This window comes from Nannospalax galili, unplaced genomic scaffold (genome assembly GCF_000622305.1).
Source record: "Nannospalax galili isolate Female #2095 unplaced genomic scaffold, S.galili_v1.0 scaffold1622, whole genome shotgun sequence".
NCBI lineage: Eukaryota > Metazoa > Chordata > Mammalia > Rodentia > Spalacidae > Nannospalax > Nannospalax galili.
Window position 1 is genome coordinate 988941 of NW_008348203.1, and position 8405 is coordinate 997345.

At 44.2% G+C, this 8405-nt stretch overlaps 1 protein-coding gene across 2 annotated transcripts in view; it reads right to left on the minus strand.

Moving 5' to 3' along the window:
• The window catches only part of Hmg20a (high mobility group 20A), an 84022-nt gene extending 82345 nt beyond the window's left edge, over positions 1 to 1677 (minus strand). The window contains exons 1-2 of one of the 2 annotated variants that reach the window (XM_029569206.1): positions 1528 to 1677; positions 1188 to 1419 (exon numbers count right to left, since the gene is read on the minus strand). The gene's annotated coding sequence lies outside the window, so the exon portion shown is untranslated. Of the gene's footprint in view, positions 1 to 1187; positions 1493 to 1527 lie in introns of those variants that run through there. The other variant, XM_008844894.3, reaches the window with a different exon arrangement.
• Positions 1678 to 8405: the final 6728 nt, after the last annotated feature.

Consider the following 8405-nt stretch of genomic DNA (forward strand, 5'->3'; position numbering starts at 1 on the left):
GCATATCCTCGAACTCAAAAGATCTGCCTGCCTCTGCCTCCTGAGTGCTGGGATTAAAGGGCGTGCACCACCATGCCCGGCTAAGATACCATTCAAAAAAAATTTTTTATTTATTATTTTTATTTTACGTGTATGAGTGTATTGCCTACATGTATGTGAGTGCACCCGTGTCATGCAATGCCGTGGAGGTCAGAAGAGGGCTTCGGATTCCCCTGGAAATGGAGTTAAGGACGGTTCATAGCAGCCATGTGGGTGCTGGGAACCAACTCGGGTCCTCTGCAAGAGCAGTCAATGCTCTTAATCACTGAGCCATCTCTCCAGCCCCGAGACACCGTATTTAAAATAAGTGACAAATTCAATTAAATTACAAAGGGGAAAATATAGTTAAATACATCCTTCGCAAATGCTATATTTAAGCTATATGGTTGATAATCTTGCTCCCAGGCGTGAAGCAAAACCTGAATATGTAAGACGCCAATTACATCAGTTAAGGTAACTTCAAACTTGAGTACTGCACCATGACACTCTCCCATTGCAAAAATGAAGATGCCTCGTGGTTCATGTGAAATACCCAGTCCCCTAACGAATTAACTATCTCCTTAAAAGAGTAAAGACTTCCTGCTGTATGTCTAGGCAGAGGCCACTATTTCACTCAGTTAAGGATGTACTTGAGTAGGGAGGCAGGGGTAGGCAATTCATGAATTATGCAACAATGTAGTCATGTAGGGAATTTCACAAGGTGTTTCTATTCTTTGAAAAAAAATTAAGAAAATCTTGTATGGGGAGAATTTCCATATCACACGTAGAGACAAAACGCATAAATTCTGCCTGTGGGCCGGTGATTTTAACATTTTGGGAATAACCTAACATGGGACATAAAAAACACATCTCCAAAGCTGTAAGAAACTATCTGCGAATGCCCCAAAGCAACACCTTTTTGGCCCATATCAACACGGGAAGTGGGTTGGACACCCCCAAACCATCATCCTACCCTCACAGGAAGTGAGTTATTTTTCCCCCCCTCCCCGTGACAGCATTCCTCCCTTCCCCCAACCGGAAGTGAGGCGCCCTCATTCAGTCAGCCTCAAACCAAGACAAACCAATAACAGCAGCAAAAGAGGGACTATCTTCGAAGGGGGAAGGACATCTCGGCTGAGGCCACCCCCGGGCTCGCCGTGCTTACTGACCTGCGGACCGTAGGGGCAGGCAGGGGCCTGAGGCCTAAGGAAAGTGTCTTGCACCGAGGGCAATTCCCTCAGCCCCTCTCAATCGCCTTCACTCTTCGCCCTCCGTCGTCTCACAGCTTGACAGAAATTCCTCCGCAGCACTTTTTTTGGTGTCTTTTCTTAACCTTTACGTAATCACTTAGTCACCTGCAGATAGGTAACGTCTCTTCTCGTGGTAACATTTAGAATTGTTCTGGTGAGGAGAAAAGTGAACTATTACACCCCATACTTTCAGAGACATGAAGGGATTATTTTGCCCAGTGCGGCGAAGGACTACGTGACCACGCACAGTGAGACTTACTTTCGCAGAGGTTCCTGGGAAATGTAGTTTTCTTTTTCATTGCTAAGGCTGGTATAAAGTAGCGGGGCCTAAATTGGTAATTATATATTGGAGTCTTTGAAAACACTCTCTAGTTGAGGACTGGACGACATAAGAGGACTGGGCATGCAGAAGGACCAAAACCGCGCAGCTGCTCTTCTCTAGCCTTTTATTGAAGCCAAATTCCCCGTCACGCTGGCCCAAGGTCCCGATCGCCCCGCCCCTTGGCTTTGGCCACGCCCTCCCAAGCCAATCACATTCTCTCTAGGTCTGGTCCTCCGGATGTAGGCACGCAGAGAGGCGTGGCCTCACGGCAAACCCCTCCCCCGAGGCTGAGGCAAGAGCTGGGACAAGGCGTGGGCCGCTCGCCTGCTTTTCCCAAAGCGGAGCCTACGAGGGCGCGCGCCGAGGGGCGGCGCGCGAGGTTGGGAGGAGCGAGCAGGCTGGTGGGCAGGGCGGGTGGTAAGCGGCCGGGAGCGCGCCGTGGACTCGGCGGCAGCGAGTAGTTAGTTGTGTCAGTTGCTTGGCGGCGACGGCCGCGGTCACCAGAAAGAGGAAGGGACGGGCGGCAGTGGTGGTAACCGCAGCGGCGTGTGCGCCCCTCAGGTAACGGGGGCAGGGTTGCCCGCGTCTCCTCTGGTCCTTCTTCCACGCGCGCTGGCTTATGGGGCCAGGGTCGGCGTGGTGAGGACGCGGACCCGGGGGGTTCTGTTGGGTGGCGTCGCAGGGGCTCGGCGGCCGGTGCGTCCTGCGGGGCCACGGCTCTAGCGCCCCGCTGGCGCCGCGCGCCCCCTCGTGCCCCGCGCCTCCCCAGGCCTCCTTCCCCTGGCGCCGCTGGCCCCGGGAGCGCGGCGCCCCCCAGAGGAGAGAAAGTTGGGACCTGGCGGCTAGGGAATCCCCGGGGCTGGGCTGGGAGGCTCCGGTGGAAAGTGAAGCCCGGAGGAGCTGGGCTGGATGCAGGATCCTGGGGCAGGAAGGGCTTCTCTCATCTTGCCAAGTCTGTCTGGTCATCCCGCTCCCAGACCCGGGAGGATCGGGCACAACCTTGCCAGCAGTGTCAGGACCGAACCGGTGGCTCTGTGCCTGCTCACTTCACGCTCTGGCTTGTCAGCCCCCTATGGTGCGGGCTTGCTAGGTTGTTTGGAGGTTTGGGGCTGTGAGAGGTTGGGTTGGGCAGTTTCTTTGCCGTTTGGCTTAGGGGTTCTTGGAACTTTTTTTTCCTTTGAAGAAGACTTGCCATCTGAACCGAATCCCCTCTGCTTTCCCCGATCTTTTGCACCATCCGTCCGAGGGAGAGCTTGATTTTGTTCTTTGATTATATTAACGACTGCTGAAAGCAACAGGAAAAAGGTGGTTCCCCCTCACCCCCCCAATATGTCTTGTGCGGTCCGTTTTTAAGACCCAAATTTAGGAATCAGAAATGTGAAATGGAGTTCTTGGAAGGGTGGCGTTGAAGGACAGATGAGTTAAGAGGAAAACTATGATTTCATCTTTATTGGCCTTACTATAGAAAACCTAGTACGCTTTCTTCTGCCTCTGTTGAATGTGGCAAGATTACACTTTCAATTAAATACTTTGAGACTTACATAAAAGACTATTTTTAGGTCGGTCATTGGATGATGTGCACGAAGAGCTTTTTTACCTGAATTGGAATCGCTTTGGGTATTCTGTTTAGGGGCCTAACTGCTGATTTTTTTGTTGTTCTGCCACAGTGTTGTGTCCCCCCCCCCCCCAAAAAAAAAAGGGTGGAGTCAGGGGACCCCAAATTGCTTTTTGCAATGTGGAAAAAAAAAAAAAAAGGGAAAGAAAAAAGCCCAAACTTGAATTATCCACAAGGGTAAAACTTTCCATGAGCAATCTTGGATACTCACTTCTTGATGGCTTCTTTTGTAATCTCAGAGTAGTCTAGATCTTCCAATTCACTGACTACCCTAATTACTTTCTAAAGTACCTGACACCTTTTCTCTTTGGTGACTTGTTCAGTAAACTGTAATTGCAGGTGGAAGTTCAATTTCTTGGCTTCAAAGATAGGAGTTAATAACCTTATCACAGAGATCAACAGTTAATGATCAACACAGAATTCATACCATTACTAAGTGAGTTTTGGCAGTGACCAACTCACAAACTATGTGAAAACACAAACATCCTCTTCCCATAGATGTCAAATGGAAAGAGGAGAAAATATTTTAACATGTCTTTATTTTGGAGACTAACATGGCTATATTATGAGAAACATGCCAAATATTATTTTGTAAAGCTTTTTAATTTGTGGCCCTCCTTTCTCCCACCCCATTTAGGGACTGACATTAATGTTTGGCTGGTTTCCAGTGTTGTAAGAGAAATGTTTTGGTGAGTGGAAAAGATAAGATTGCTTTGAACTGTTAGGATACTGGGACTGTTCATTTTTGTCTAGTAATAATGTAGAGAAACTTCGACAGTAATGTTTGTACCTCATTAACATTCTGTCAGAATTCATTTTTAAGAGCGTATCCTGAGGCCTATAAAGAAATAATACCACTTCATAACAGTTTTCTGACAATCACATTAAAAAATACATTCCTGAAATGCATTCTCTGTGTAGGGATATAAACATTTATCTTTGTACGTTTATGGTAATGTAAATATTTAACTCTGAGAGCTTAAAAACTTTTATTTGCTTATTTGCATACATGTTTTTTAACAGCTAGCATTGCCAACCATATTTGCCAAATAAGCATCAGCCATAAATTCCTGCTTTGGCACATTTCATATAATAACTCTTCTAAATTGCTCCATGGTGCAGCATCATGAGATTAGCATTTGCTTCATGAGAGATTTGTTGTTTTTAGCCGTAATGATGTGCTGTTTAAGGGGAACAGGTGCTGGGCTCTAGCTGTTTGTGTTATAACCCGCCAAATCATACTCTTTTGTTGAATGGGCTGTTAAAGCAATTTAGGAACCAAGCTGTGGCCCCTGGCATGCCAACTGTGAGTTCCAGGCTCCATATCACTTTTGCAAATCTGTTTTTTACTGTAAGAGGCCAAGTGTGGTAAGCTTTATTTCATGATCCCTTTACTGTGATTCCTATCCATCTCCCATCTTTTTCATTTATGACTAGAGCTCTTGGCGAAGTATAGGGCCCTTCTTTGCTGGTTGGTTTTCCTTGGAAAATTAGAAATTCTAGTAACTGTTAAGGCCAGAACTAGGTAATTCACATTTGTCTGACAAGTGATGAATGTCTGAGTGTCTTTTAAGTGCTAGGTATGGTGGTAGGACACAAATAGGTGTAGAGTGGTATTCTTTTTTGCCAGGAGCTTAAGAGAGAGGGCTGATAACCAGTAATTATAACATGGTGTGATAAATGACAAGTGTTGTATACATGTGCCTATGAATGGAAGTACAGAGGCACTCTTTGTTGACTCAGACTTGGATTCTTGTTTGTGGGGGGTGTTCTGGAATCTTAGTATGTTACTGAAGCTAATCTTGAATAATATATGAGCTAGCTAGGTTCAGAAAGAGAAAAATTATGTTTTATTATTAGTGCTATCAGATTAAAAAACAAACCACAAAGTTGTACATGTAATTAAAAATTTCTAGTAGTCAATGTTTTAAAAGTGAAAGTGAAATTTATAGTATAACCGTCCAGCATATTTAAACTATTATCATTTCAAAATGTGATCAATATGAAACAGTAATACTGAGATAGTTTACCCACTTTTTTATTAAATTTTCATTTTATGTGTACGAATATATTGCCTGCATGTGTGTAAGTGCAACTTGTGTTGTGCAATGCCTGTGGAGATCAGAGGAGAGCATTGGATTGCCCTGGAACTGGAGTTACAGACAGTTGTTAGCCACCATGGGAATGTTAAGAATCAAACCCCAGTTCTCTGCAAGAGCAGCCAGTGCTCTTAACTGTTGAGCCATCTCTCCAGCCCCTACTGTCTCCTTTTCATACTAAGTCTCTAGAACCTGGTGTGCATTTTTACACTACATTTTTATACTACAGCACATTTTAATTAGGACTTGCTACATTCACATACTCAGTCACCATGTATTTGCAGCACAGCTTTAGAATAGAGGCAAATGAAATAGTGAGCCAAATCACTAATTGTGAACCAAGTTTAAGAATTTTAACTTCATCTTGAAGGCTGTGTGAACCCCAGAACAGTAAGCTATACTGTGTTAGGATCAGAGTTGTATCTTAGTCCTATCATTTTGGCAGAGAAATGAAAGCTGGATTAGAAGGGGGCACAAAGCCAGCTGGGGCTACAGGGAGACCCCGTCTCAAAAAGACCAAAACCCCAAACAAACAAAAACCCAACAACAGAAAGGGGCACAACTAGAAGCAAAACCAAGTAGAAAGCTATTCCTGGTGAGAAATGATACAGGGGATGTAGAGGATGATGATGATAGATGACAGATTTAAGAAGTACCACCAGTGGAATTGGATAGATGATAGAGAAATATTGTGGCCAGTGAGATGGCTCAGTGGGTAAAGGTGCTTCCTGCCAAGGCTGACAGAGTTCCATCCATGGGATGTACCTGGTGGAAGGAATGAACCAACTCCTGGAACTGCTGTATGTGTGCAGTGACATGCATCTCCCATCTCCTCCCAATAATAAATTTTAAAAATTTTAAATAAAAATTAAAGAATGAAGATTTATGATAATTTATGTTGGGAGCTGCTAGGTAGAAACCACCAACAGCTAAAGGGAATTCAGCCAGCTATGCCAGATAGACCAAGGATGGGAAAAAATATTTTTGATTTATCAGGAAGGTGAGGGAGAACAATATTTCAAGGGCAAGGTCCTGCGAACCACTAAGAAAAGAGTAAGATAATGAAGTCTCTGAGGCTTTGAGATTGAAAAGTCCTAATGTAACAAGTAAGAGCAGTTAGCTACATTGTGATGCACTGAGGAGGTTGAAGAGTGCAGGGCAACTAGAAGTGCAGCTAATTGAGAGGGATACAGTGTTTTCCTTTTCCTTTTTGGTTTTTTGAGACAGGACTCTCATGTAGCCTGACCTTTTACTGCTATGTAAGCAAAGCTGATCTTGAACTCCTGGTCTTCCCGCCTCTACCTCCCAAGTGTTGGGACTACCAGTATTTGCCATCATGCCCCAGCAAATAGTTTTTTTTAAAAAATATTTTTATTTTATATGTATGCGTGTATTGCCTACATGTAGGTAAGTGCACCCATGTCATGCAGTGCCCACAGAGAACAGAAGAGGCTGTCGGATCTCCTAGAACTGGAGTTACCTACAGTTGTTAGCTGCCATGTGGGTGCTGGGATTCAAACTTGGGTCTTCTGCAAGAACAGCCAGTGTTCTTAAACGCCGAGCCATCTCTCCAGCCCCACAAATAGTGTTTTAAACAAAGGACAGAAGGAAAGTGTAACGAAGGGAGAAGCTGGAGGTTTAGAGAAGTTTGCCTTAAAATGTTTTTGTAAATTAAGAGTGTCTTAGGCATGCTTATGTAGAACTGGAAAGAACTAATGTAGAAAAGAAAAGGAGAGAGGGGAGAACACAGGAGGGGACAGAGATAGAGAGGGGGAAAGAGGTAAGAAGAAAGCGGAGAGAGGAAGGAAGGAAATGAGCCTGAACATCCTGGGCATAGGTAGAGAAATTGGCCTTTCAATGGGAAGTGGTCTTATTTTTCAGTGAGCAGAGGAGGTAAAAATGGCAGGGTAAATAAATTTGAAACTAGTAGGAAAAGGAAAGTGAGTTGAGGACATGTCTTCAATGATTTTTATTACTCATTAAGAATGAAAGGAAGTTGATAGCACATAGCTTGAAAAAAGTACGGGAATTTATACCAATTTGCGTGAGAGACTGGAGGGGAGAGAGGCAGATAAGACACATGGCTAGGAAACTGAAGAAATATTGAGGTACTATTTGAGGTTGTACACCACCTTGGATTTGTGGTGGTACCAATTAACTTGGCTATTTGATTTTTCTCCAGCAGTGATTACTCTGTATGTGGAGAAGCTATTTAATATTCATAACAGCTTTATCTTACTGTTACATGCTTTGCCTGTAAGGTTGGTTCCCAGCACCCACATGGTGGCTACGAACCGTCCTTAATTCCAGTTCCAGGGGAATCTGGAGCCCTGCTTCTGACCTCTGTGGCATTACATGACATGGGTGCACTTACATACATGCAGGCAGTACACTCATACACATAAAATAAAAATAATAGAGATCAAACCTTGCTGGTAAATTCCAGAGCCTAGGCTGTTGTCCACTGCTTTACAGATGTCTGTTTGGTAGAGATACTTGAAGACAGTTAACAAGGGAATTAATGATAGTCATGATTGTTAACTTGCACGAAGAACTGTGGAGTCCAGGCTGGATCATGAGTAGATACCCTAGAAGGGGTGATCTGATCAGAGGAAAATGATGGGCATGAAAGGCTAGTGGTCAGCATGAAGCTGAAGAGCTAGTGATGAGTAGAAAGAGTAGCTGCTCTCTGCTGTACACCTCATACCCTATTCTCAACACCCTGCAGTGTATCATGATTCTCAGATGCTTTTGCTTTTAGATAAATAGGATTAGAAAGGCTAAACATGTACTGAGACACATAATGTCAAGTGATGGATCCAGGATTTCAAAGCTGTTTCTCCAAACCATATTCTTCTCAGGTAATGGGGTCAGATTGAAAATGTAGTGGCCGTGCATGAGAAGTAGTAGAAAACAGGGAGGTATTTAAATTAGGACTTCAGAAGTATATCAATATCAATGTCAGTGTCTCTGGAGTATCAAGTATATAGGTGTTGGTCTAGATACAAAGGTTACAGTAGTGAACCAGACAAAAATCTACTATTCTTATGTTAGATGATTGTGCTGGGGAAAAAATAAGGGGTATAGGAATGCCAAAGAGA